The sequence below is a fragment of the Indicator indicator genome, chromosome 1, assembly GCF_027791375.1.
Source record: "Indicator indicator isolate 239-I01 chromosome 1, UM_Iind_1.1, whole genome shotgun sequence".
NCBI lineage: Eukaryota > Metazoa > Chordata > Aves > Piciformes > Indicatoridae > Indicator > Indicator indicator.
Window position 1 is genome coordinate 127,108,586 of NC_072010.1, and position 12,172 is coordinate 127,120,757.

The following is a 12,172-nucleotide window of genomic DNA, read 5'->3' on the forward strand; positions in this document are numbered from 1 at the left end:
GGGTTCAGCTTTGACTCAGCTTTAATTGTATCCACTAGTCTTTTCTATCTTAACACACAGGCTTAGAAAATAATTTGGGCTACCCTTGTAGTTTATTTCAGTATAAGGTATTGTAAACACATGCCCTGCACTGAGCAGATTTTAACCATGATACTGAAAATGGAAAAGGAATCACAGTACTTTAAAAATTATTTCCTTGTACTTAATTCCATGAAGGCTGTAGTTAAACTTCTAGAATAGACCTGTATTGCAGGAGAGTGCCCTAAAATACCTTAAAAAAAATTGCTGAGCTTAATCATGTATGCAATGCTAAGTAAATATTCTTGTCAACATGGAAGAAGCTAAAGAAACAAGAGCAGAGAAAGATGATGATAGATTGATAACAACAAGGTTGATCTGATGTAGGAGAGTGTAGAATGGTCAGATTCTTGATTGTTTACACATTGGTAAAAGCCTTGGTTGGAATGTGGCTCTAGTAGGCTGCTTTCATAGGAGCTAGGCCATTAAAATGCTTAAGAGACTGAAACGTCGGATGCATGAGGAGAAATTAAGAGAGTTTGGAGTGGTCAGGCTGGAGAAGATTTTTCAAAGAGTGAATGGCTTTCCCAGAAAGATTGTGATGTCTCCATCTTTGGGAGATTTTCAGAATCCAACTGGATGCAGCCTTGAGCAAGCAGCTGTAGCTGACCCTGCTCTGAACAGGAGGGTTGGACTAGATGATCTGTAGAAGTACCTTCTAACTTAAAGGAGTCTATGGATTTTAAGTGCCTTTTTCCAACAAATGTACATAGAAAATTCTCATAAACAGCAGGATATCTTGTAGGATCTGATGCCAAAGACATATTAATCAAACTGTCATTCCCATGGGACTGGAAGTCCAGCGTATAGGGCACATTACCTCCAAAGATTCAGCATATTAATGGTGTTGCAGCAGAAGACTTCGGAAGAGCTGTGATGCCATTGAAGGGCACATGGCTAGGTGTTTTGTGAAGACCTGGATCTTCCTTCTTGACTGGTTGGCCACTCACTCTGCATAAAACTTTCAGCTTTCATAGAATGGTTTGGATTGGAAGGGATCTCCAAAGGCCATCTAGTCCAACCCCCCTGCAGTCAGCAGGGACATCCTCCACTAGATCAGGTTGCTCAGAGCCTTGTTGTGCCTGACCTTGCATAGCCGACTACTTCCCTAGGCAGCTTGTTCCAGTGTTCCACTGCCCTCACAGTAAAGAAGTTGTTCCTAACATCTGGTCTAAATCTCCTCTCATTTCAAACCATTGCCTCTCATCCTATCACTGCAGGCCTTTGTAAACAGTCCCTCTGCAGCCTTCATGTAGGCCCCCTTCAGGTACTGGCAGGCTGCTCATAGGTCTCCCCGGACCCTTCTCTTCTCCACGCTGAAAAACCTCAGCTCCCTCAGCCTGTCCTCATAGCAGAGTTGTTCCAGCCCCCTGATCATTTTTGTGGCCCTCCTCTGGACCTGCTCTATCAGGTCCATGTGCTTCCTGTGTTGAGGGCTCCAGAGCTGGACACAGTACTCCAGGTGAGGACTCACCAGAGCACAGTGGCAGAATCACCTCTCGTGACCTGCTGGCTACACTTGTTTTGATCCCCTTGTTCTTTACTACTCAGGAGCTGGATTCCAGCAGCCTTTAGAGTCATTAGAGAGACATGGTCCTGATGCAGCCATCGCCTAAATGTTGTCCACAGCCAGAATGGTTTCCAGTAGGCCACCCTGGTGCGATCTGGAACAGAGTAACTGCCATCAGTGGAGCTGCCAGAAAGGAAGCCATGTTTACAACTGCTACAGCCATTTCTGCTCTCACAGCTAATACAGGAGTCCAAGAGCAACTGCAGGTACAATGTGTATGTTTGCATCACTTCGGAACAACATAGATTAACTTGTTTGCACAAACGTTTTGCACTTCTTGGAGTGGAATAGGCAAATGGTGAAAGTACATTGTAAGCAGTAGGATTTCTGACCTTAATTAGTGATTAGATTGTCAGCTTTGATGCACCAGAGACAGAATATAGCTTGTATATAAAAGTTTATAGTTTAGTTGTTCAGAGTCCTGTGAACAGAGCCTTTACCTTCCAACTTCAATTTTACTTGTGATCCAGTGTTGCTCTATTTTTCCCTAGGGCTTGTTTTAGCAGTAGGTGCTATGCTGTATCTGACTTTGTCCTCACAAAAGCCAATAGAACTGGTGACTTTTGTTCAATGTCCTCTTAAAATTGTACTCATTCTTGGCAGTTATGGAGTTAGTTTTGGAGAGGGACTGTTTACAGAGGCCTGTAGTGGTAGGATGAGGGGCAATGGTTTGAAATGAGAGAAGAGCAAATTTAGATTGGATGTTAGGAACAAGTTCTGCACCATGAGGGTGGTGGAACACTGCAACAGGTTGCCCTAAGAAGTAGTTAAGGCCCCATCCCTGAAACTATTCAAGGTCAGGTTCCACAAGGCTCTGAGCAAGCTGATCCAGTAGAGGATGTCCCTGCTTATTGCAGGGGGGTTGGACTAGATGGCCTTGGGGGGTATCTTCAACCCAAACCGTTCTATGGGTGCTGGTAATTTGGACACTTAGTTATCACATGGTAACTATGATGATGTTGCAATGAGATTCCATCTAGGTAGTCTTAAAAATATTTACTGTGTCCTTCAAGTCAACCAAAATTGGTATGGCTGTATGTCAGTATGGCTGATAATGTTTGCATCCATCTCATTGATAAATTTACCTGTGAATACACTGTAAAAATCAGGACAAAGCCATTTTTAGTCACAGTTCCTTCCTGTTTATCTTGTGACTTGTTTATATCCCTTTTCAGGTATTGGCAACATGTTTAGCAAACACCAGTGTGCTGAGTCACACTGCCAGATTTCACAGAATCACAGAATGTTGGGGGTTGAAAGGGACCTTTTGAAAGATCATCCAGTCCAGCCCTCTTGCCAGAGCAGAGTAGGTTCCAAAGGAACACATCCAGGCAGGTTTTCAATGTCTCCAGAGGAGAAGACTCCACAACCTCACTGAGGAGCCTTCTGTGGTGCTCTGTCACCCTCATAGTGAAAAAGTTTTTCCTTCTGTTCACATGGAACCTCCTCTGCTCCAGCTTGCACCCAGTGCCCCTTGTCCTGTCATTGGACATCACTGAGCAGAGCCTGGCTCTGTTCTCCCCTCTGTTGCTAACAGCCCTAGGTTACAAGATGCTAAACTAAGGGTTATCAGCTTTGTGTTGACTGGTTTGAAGGCCTTTGCTTCTTAATCTACAATGAAATTGAATTATCATCCAGTTCCATTACCATGTTTCCTTCAACAGCAGCAATTTTTCAACCTTGACAAAGCCATCACCTGGGAACGAGTGGTCATTTTGAGTTGAATCAAGGTAACCTTCACTGTGCTGTAAATGTACTGAGCCTGCTGAAGTGATCTATTCATATTTTCCTCTGCAGCCACAGTGATAGAGGGAAATTAGAGGCTGGGTAGGAAAGAAAGTGTGTGTGTGTTGTTCTAATTTCTCCCAGAAACAGTCTTCTGTTAATGTATTTTCATGGAGATTCTACAAATAATTTTTCTGTCTTCCAGGTTCTATTTAAAACTTGTCTATAAAAAAAAAAGGGAATACTGTTGTCCAAGAATCTAAAGTCTTGTTCTATTTTAGTTGTTAATAATGTTGCCTGTGCACCAGTATTTACCTGCAATTATTTGAGTGAAAAGGAATGGCTCAGAAGGATTAACAAGATGTTTTGTAACAGTGGTAAAAAGGTTTACTTCATAACAGCAGTAGCAGTAGCTGTTGACTGATTCTGAAGAAGAGCTGGGAAAAGCATCTTATTTTTAAGCTGGCTCTGGTCCACCTTTGAAACTAACTACACAAGAAACAGGAGTTTGTGTAATTAAACACACACATTTGCATATATGATTCTGAGGCAGTGCTCTTCATATTGTTATCCACCAAACCATTTGCTGCTTTTACTAATACCACGAGTTACCTTTGCTATTAGTATGTCAGCTATTCATCCAAGCAGCCCATGATACATTTCAAAAACTACATGCATTTTTTTACAAAATATGGATTTAAAAAGAACCCAAACACTTGAGTGTTTAACATTCTTGATTTCATGCTGCTTGAATCACTACTAAAGCTCCCCCTAACAAGTATTGTAGAGGACAAAGGGCTTTGTAATATGCTAGCAACCACAGAGCCCACCTGGGGTACTGTGTTCAGTTCTGGCACCCCCAGCATAAGAGGGACATCAGACTGAAGGAGTGGGTCCAGAGGAGGGTCACAAAGAAGATCAGAGTGCTGGAGAACCTCCCCTATGGGAACAGGCTGAGAGAGTTGGGGCTGTTCTGCTTGGAGAAAAGAAGGCTCCAGCGAGACCTTATAGCAACCTTCCAGTACCTGAAAGGGGGACTACAAGAAAGCCAGGAAGGGACTTTTTACAAGGACTTGTAGCAATAGGACAAGAGGGAATAGCTTGAAGCTTGAGGAGGGGAGATTTAGACTGGAAATTAGGAAGAAATTCTTTATAGTGAGGAGGATGGTAAGACACTGGAATAGGTTGCCCAGCTGTTGTGGTTGCCCCCTCCCTGGAGGTGTTCAAGGCCAGGTTGAACGAGGTGTTAAGCAACTTGTTTGAGTGGAAGGTGTCCCTGCCCATGGCAGAGAGGTTGGAACTGCGTAATTTTTAAGGTCCCTTCCAGCCTATACCATTCTATTAATCTGTGAAATGTCTCCATCAGTAGATGAAAAAGAGGTTGTGGAGTAAATGTTTCTGGTTTCTGTGTGACAAAATCAAAATATATTTGTAGTTCATGAAGGCTAAATACAGGAGTTCCAGTCTACAAACCACTCTGCAAGGTTTAAATTGTGAACTTGTGCTGGGGCAGGTTTGCCAGCAAGGTCAGGTCCTCTGCTAGAATTGATTTGCTCAGGAGGAAAGGAGTGTGGCATAAAGCATGTCAGCTGAAGTGCTTCAGGATAGCTACCCACGTCCTAGGAGCATTTGTCATGCACAATGTATTTGGGGTAGATCAGCTGAAAAGGAAGCCTTGTAAAAGTATGTCCCCAAGTGAAGGAAGCATGAGGGATAAGCAGTTGTTCCATTGATGCTGTTTAGTCTGTAGGTCCAGATAACCCTAGAATCTTAGAAGTAAATGTAACAAAGGCTGTCAGCCTACAGGTCTGTTAGACCTCCTCAGCTGTTTCTGGATAGTAACCAGCAGAAAATGATTATACACTCAGAGGGAAAATGTGGAGTGGTGCATGCCTCGGAATACACTCCTGCCTGTCTTTGTCAGCAGAGGTTTCTGGTCCATTTACAGTAATAAATGCAAATCTCAAAGGGCTTGAGCCATTTCAGAAAGAGTGAGATCAGGGCCAGTTCCCATTTGTTTTAGCAGGATGAGTCAGGTATTAATAAACCTCATGTTCAAGTCAGTCCTTAGCAAAGTAAAGGAAAGAAAACACAAGATACCTTCGATAACGAATTAAAAGACAGCAAGTTTGCAGATGATGCCAAGCTGACTGGTGCTGTTGATAATGCCAGAGGGACAGGATGTCATCCAGAAGGACCTGGGCAAGCTGGGGAAGTGGGCTGAAGTGAACCTCGTGACGTTCAATGAGACCACGTGCAGGGTCCTGTACCTGGGTTGGAACAATCCTCATTATCAATACAGGCCAGGGGCTGAAAAGAAAAGAACTTGGGGGTGCTGGTGGATGAGAAGCTGGACATGAGCCAGCAGTGTGAGCTTGCAGCCCAGAAGGCCAATCACATCCTGGGCTGCATCAAAAGAAGCGTGGCCAGCAGATCCAAAGAGGTGATTCTGCCATTTTGCTCTGGTGAGAGCTCATCTGGAGTACTGCCTTCAGCTCTGGAGCCCCCAGCACAGGAAGGATATGGACCTGATGGTCTTTGCTGACTGCTATAAGAAATGGTCTTTCTGTGGCCACCACAAGAGAATGTTGCCACCACATTGGCATCACAATCCCCTCATTACCTCCTGGCAACCACTTGTTCCTTCACCAAAATTGTCCCAGGCTAGATGGTCTCAAGGGTTTCCATGTAGGACCTGCAAACATCCAGTGAAGAATAGGCTGTGACCCACAGAAGGAAGTGCATCAGAGGTTATCTGATTCTAGCCACCATGCCCAAAAATGGGTCTGGAGAGGAGGTTTTTTAACTTCTGCTTGTGGAAAAAATCCTGGCAAGGAAACTGTTGCTGGAAAGTCCCAAAGCAGTGCAGTGCTGATTATTGCTGTCTGCTGTGACAGAGGCATGTGGCTATGCAGAAAATCTCAATGGATAAAAGAAAGTCCCTTGAAAGTGCCTACAAAAAGCTCAGGCCATCTGGTTTTACCCACACTGTGAAGCATTGAATCATACTATGGCCAAGGAACCAACATCATCACATCCAGCAAAATCTCAGCACAGGACAGATGCAGTCAGACAAAAAGGACACAAAGCACTTCAAGGTGTGAAGTTGTGAGGAGTGAGGGCTTGATATTCCTACTGGACAAGGGTAAGAGAAGTGTCCATGATAAATCTTCCTTGCAGATAGATCACAAGCCTATAAAACTCCCTAGGTCTCACTATGCATGTGTGATCCATAGGTAGCAAAGGGCAAGTGGTTTATGAGTTGCATTCCTCTCCCAAGGCATGGTTCAAACAGTTTGACTTTGTCACTAAACTGGTCAGAGGCTGCTCATAAATAGAGGTTTCTCTGTTCTCCAAGTGGCTCTATTAGTTATCCGCCTTATTAGAGGCAGGATAAAATCAGCACAGAAATCCAGGACAGCCACCTGCCATATGCCCTAGCTTCAGCACCTAGCAGGGCTGCCTTTGCTGCATGACCTGCTCCCACCAGGCAGTATTCTCACCATGGAGCTCAAGTCCTAGCTAAGTGCTGCCCATCACCTTCCTCTGAGAGGTTGTGAAAGCACATTGACCTATCCATCTGCACTTTTCCAGTCACTGCTGGTCTACTGGGTGTTTCCTGAGAGACCTGAGGAGAGATCTGTCTTGGTAGTGGCAGGAAGCTTCACATAGGTTCTGGGAGACAAGGCTTAGAAGGCACAGCCCGGCCTGGAAGGGTGCCCAGGCTGCCACAGTGCCTGGGTTTCAGAGTATCTGGCCTGATGTTTGTCAGAACTAATGACTGGGCCAGTGAGACAGGCATGTTACAGCCATACTAACACGTGCAGCTCAAGGCCACCAGCTCACTTCAACCCAAGAAAGTTAGGGACAAAAGTCTGAAGAAGAGGAGGCTGAGGGGAGACTTCATTGATCTCTATGACTACTCCTTGATGACAGGTGACAGGACCAGAGGAAATGGTTCCAAGCTGCACCAGGGGAGGTTCAGGCTGGATATTAGGAAATATTTCTTCACTGAAAGGGTTGTCAAACACTGGAATGGTCTGCCCAAGGCAGTGGAGGGGTTGCCATCCCTGGGGGTGTTCAAGCAGTGTGTGGAGCTGGTGCTTAAGGGACATGGTTTAGTGTTGACCCTTCAGTGCTGGAGTATCTTGGAGGTCTCTTCCAACCAGATCTATGATTCTGTGAAAAGTGCCATATGCACTTGGGGATACTGAGCCACCCTGGAGTGTAGCTTGATAATCACCTTTAAGCACATAAGTACCCTCCTGTTTTATTCACCACCGTGGTCCAATTTGATGATATCTGTCAGTCTCCACATCTAGGGCAAATTCAGCTAACCAAAGCTGTGATGCTCCCTGAATTGCCCATGCATACAGATGCTTGGGAGACAAAGACTCAAATGCAAAGGAAGATGAATGAAGCTGTAAGAAATGTTGTTTTTTTTAATGACAAAGCTAGTTGCAATGAGTCAAATAATGAAACAAAGCTTGACCTGAGCAGTCGTGTGTCAATACACAACCTTGAAGAAATACCAAATTATCAAATAAATTAAAAGTTCAGTTCCAGCTGTGCCTTGGTTTTCCAGACCCCCATTTCTTCCCATCTGGGCAGTGTCCTTATATTCTTTCTAGGATGCCTGTCTCTGCTTTCACAGCCTGTGCAGTTCCTTCTTGCCCCTTCAGATGAGGTTTTGACTCAGGTCTTCACCCAACTATGCTGGTCTCTTGCCTTCCTTTCCTGATTTCTTACACCTGGGGATTGATAGCTTTTGTGCTCTATGGAAAGCATCCTTCAAGCTCTGTTCCGCTCCCTTGTCCCTGAGGGACATTTCCCAAGGGATCCTGCTGACTAACTCCTTTAACAGCTGGAAATTTGCTTTACTAAAATTCAGAGTCCTAATTTTACTTTTTGCCTGACCTGTATCCCTCAGGACTGTGAACTGCACCACTGAGTGATCACTCCAGCCCAGGCTGCCTCCAGTCTTGGCCTCACTGTTGTGATGGTGACCAGCAGGTCTAGTACCCCATCCCCTCTGGCTGGGCTATTTTCTGGCTTAAGACAGTGTTCTCCATGCATTCCAGGAGTCTCCTGGATTGCCTGGAGCTCACCTAGAGCTTTTGCAGCAGATGTCAAGGTGGTGGAAGTCCCCCAGCAGGGTAAGAGCCTGCAAACACAGTCTCCTATAGCTGGACAAAGAAGGATTCATCAATAGGCTCCAGCTTGTAGTAGACACCAACCACAAGGTTCCTTTTGCTGTCTTGGTCTCTCATTCTTACCCATAATCTTTGGACCTGCTTGTGTCTATTCTTCAGGGACAGTTCTTCACTCTCTATCCATTTCTTGACCTAGAGGGCAATGCCTGTACCCCTGCTTCCTCACTTGTGTCTTCTGAACAGCCTGTAGCCATCGATAGCTGCACTGCAGCCATGGCATTCATCCTACCAAGTTTCAGTGACAGCAACCAGGTTGTAGCTTTCTGGCAGCACAGTGGCTACTGACTCCTCACATTTGTTGCCAATGGTGTGTGCACTGGTGTCAAGGCATTTCATGGAATCATAGAATTGTCAGGGTTGGAAGGGCCCTCAAGGATCACCTAGTTCCAGCATCGCTGCCATGAGCAGGGACACCTCACACCAGATCAGGTTGCTCACAGCCACATCCAGCCTGGCTTTAAAAACCTCCAGGGATGAGGCTTCCACCACCCCCCTGAGCAACCTGTGGCAGTGTCTCACCACCCTCATGGTGAAAAACGTTTTCCTACCATCCAATCTGAATCTACCCATTTCTAGTTTTGTTCCATTCCGCCCAGTCCTATCGCTACCTGACACCCTCAAAAGTCCCTGCCCAGCTTTCTTGTAGGCCCCCTTCAGATACAGTTGTTGGTCCTTCTTAGAGGAGCTCACCTTAATTCCTGTGAGGTATTTCACTGGTGTTTCCCTGTTGGCTGCTATTACCTCCAGAGCCCCTGGCTCTTCTCAGTAAGACTTCAAATGTGCTGTGTTGTCCTCAGCACACCTCAGAGCAACAGGCTGAGGGCCCTCATTAATACACCATCCCTCTAACCATGGCATGGCATGCCACAGCTTGTCACCAGCAAGCCTGATATTATCTCAGTCCCACTTCAAATCTGCTTTTAAATCTCTGTCAGTGAGCCCCACAAGCTCCTGAGCAATGACCCTTTTTTTTCCTCCAATTTAAGATTTGCAGAGCAGTGTCACTTAGTTTGAAGCTGGCTGACATTTTACATTATACAGGCTTTTAGTTGCTCAGAAAACTTTGCCAGCTTTCACAACTCTGAAATTTTCCATAAGGGGTGTTGGCCTCAAACTGATTTTTTTTTTTTCTTGGGAGGAGGAAAGATTCCAGACACAGTTTTTTTCAGCTGCCTGAGATCAAAATGAGGTTGTTAAAAATGCAAAATGCACTTGTTAGGAAAAAAAAGCAAAAAAAAACCCCAACGAAACAACCCCCCCAGAACAAAACAAAAAAACCCAAACAAAAACAACTACCAAAACCCAAACCAAACAAAAAAAAAAAAAAAGAAAAAAAAGAAGGGGAAAAAAAAAATTTCTTTTTTAAAATTTAAAAGTTAAAGAAACATGATTGAAAAAAATATTTTACATTTAAACAGCAGAGTTGTCGTTGTGTTGGACAGGAGTCCCTAGCATCCTCTGGAGAACTGACAAAGTTATTTGGCTGCATTAAAATATTAGAAATGTCTTTCTTTACAAATATTGAATAGGCTTCTTAATGTTTAGTTGTTAAAGGCAGGGTTTCATAGGCAATTTTACCTACTTTTTAAGTGCTGTGCAAGCTTAAAGGAATTTTAAATTGGGTAGGGAAGTTAATTATTTGTTCTACAATTGCAGATGGCTTCCTCTTAGTTTAAACTCCTTAGTTTTTTTGGGGGGGGAAGGTTAAAAAACCAAAGAATTCTCTAAGTTCCCATTTACTTTGCCTTATTTATGCATGAAGCAAAGATAACCACCTCCAGAACTGTTGCTGAGTACATGTAATAAATGTAAAAACTTAGTAAATATTCAACTCAACGCACTTCTGGAAGTCATATCTTGAAAAAGAAAGGCTAGAAAAGATTGCAAAAGTTAAAAGGTACTTCTGTTTTTATTTTTTTTTCTTTTTGGCCTATAAAGTTGTAGATGGCCCTGAGGGCTGTCTGCTTCAGTGACTACATAAGCTCTGTGTTTTGAAATAGGACTGTGCCAGGCCCTCCCTGTTTCTCTAATAAATAGTTTAAGGAGACAGTGCTGCATTGCAAAACAAACCATTACACTGAGGGACAAACCCCTTTTTCAGTGAGGCTTTCATAGGAACAAAATCTGCTGCTAGAGTAGCAGTAAAGACAACACTGATTTCCAGGGATGTATTTGTCAGTTCACAGCTGTGTTATTTGCTCTCTTTCCAGCACAACTCTTCCAGAGCTACTTCAGCTGTGCTCTGGGTGAGCTACAAGGATACTTTGAAATCCTCAGCTGAAAAATCCTATGAAATACTGAAAACTGAGTTCCTCCAACACATATTGGAGCAATCTCTCCTGATCTTTATGTAAACATACATCATATAGAAATGGACCAGTGGGACTCAAACTAAGAAAGGAGTAAAAGTAAGAAGCAAAATATAATTATATTTGAACTGCTAAGAGTTCTCAGTTCAAAGCTGTGTTTTTTACTCTATTTCCAGCAAAAGTCTTCCAGAGCTACTTCCAAGTGTGCTGTGGATGAGCTACAAGGATACTTTGAAATCCTCAGGTGAAAGATCCTGTGTGACACTGAAAATTGAGTTGCTCCATCACAGATAGGAGCAATCTCTCCTAATCACAGGATCAGAGGATGTTAGAGGTTGAAGGGATCTCGGGAGATCATGGAGTCCAACCCCCTTGCCAGAGCAGGACCACAGAATCTAGTGCAGGTCTCACAGGAATGCACCAGGTGGGTGTTGAAAGTCTCCCTCTCCAGAGAGGGAGACTCCACAACCTCTCTGGGCAGCCTGTTCCAGTGCTCTGTGAACCTCACAGTAAAGAAGTTCCTCCTCATGTTGAAGTGGAACCTCCTGTGCTGTAGTTAACATCCATTGCCCCTTGTCCTATCACAGGGTGCAACTGAGAAGAGGCTGTCCCCTCCCTCTTGGCCCCCAGCCCTCAGATATTTATAAATATTTATTAAATCCCCTCTCACTCTTCTCCTCTCCAGACTAAAGAGCCCCAGAGCTCTCAGCCTCTCCTCATCAGGCAGTGCTCCAATCCCTTAATTATCCTTGTAACCCTCTGTCGGACTCTCTTGAGTAGATCCCTGTCCCTCTTGAACTGGGGAGCCCAAAACTGGATGCAATATTCCAGGTGAGGTCTCACCAGGGCAGGGCAGAGGGGGAGGAGAACCTCCTTTGATCCGCTGGACACACTCTTCTGAATGCACTCCAGGATCCCGTTGGCCTTCTTGGCCCCCAGGGCACATTGCTGTGCCATGCACAACTTGTTGTCCACCAGCACTCCCAGCTCCTTCTCCTTGGGGCTGCTCTCCAGCAGATCACCTCCCAGCCTGTACTGCTGCAGTTTATTATTCCTTCCCAGATGCAGGACTCTGCACTTAGCCTTGTTGAACCTCATTAGGTTCCTCTTTTCCCAGCTCTCAGAGAAATGGACCAATGGGACTCAAGCTAAGAATGGAGTAAAGGTAGGAAGCAAAGTATAGTTACATTTAAAAAGTAAAGAGATGCCTGAAGAAGCTACTCACCTCTTCCTATCCTCATTTGATTGGAGGTGTGGAGTCTGATAGGAGGTTTGTG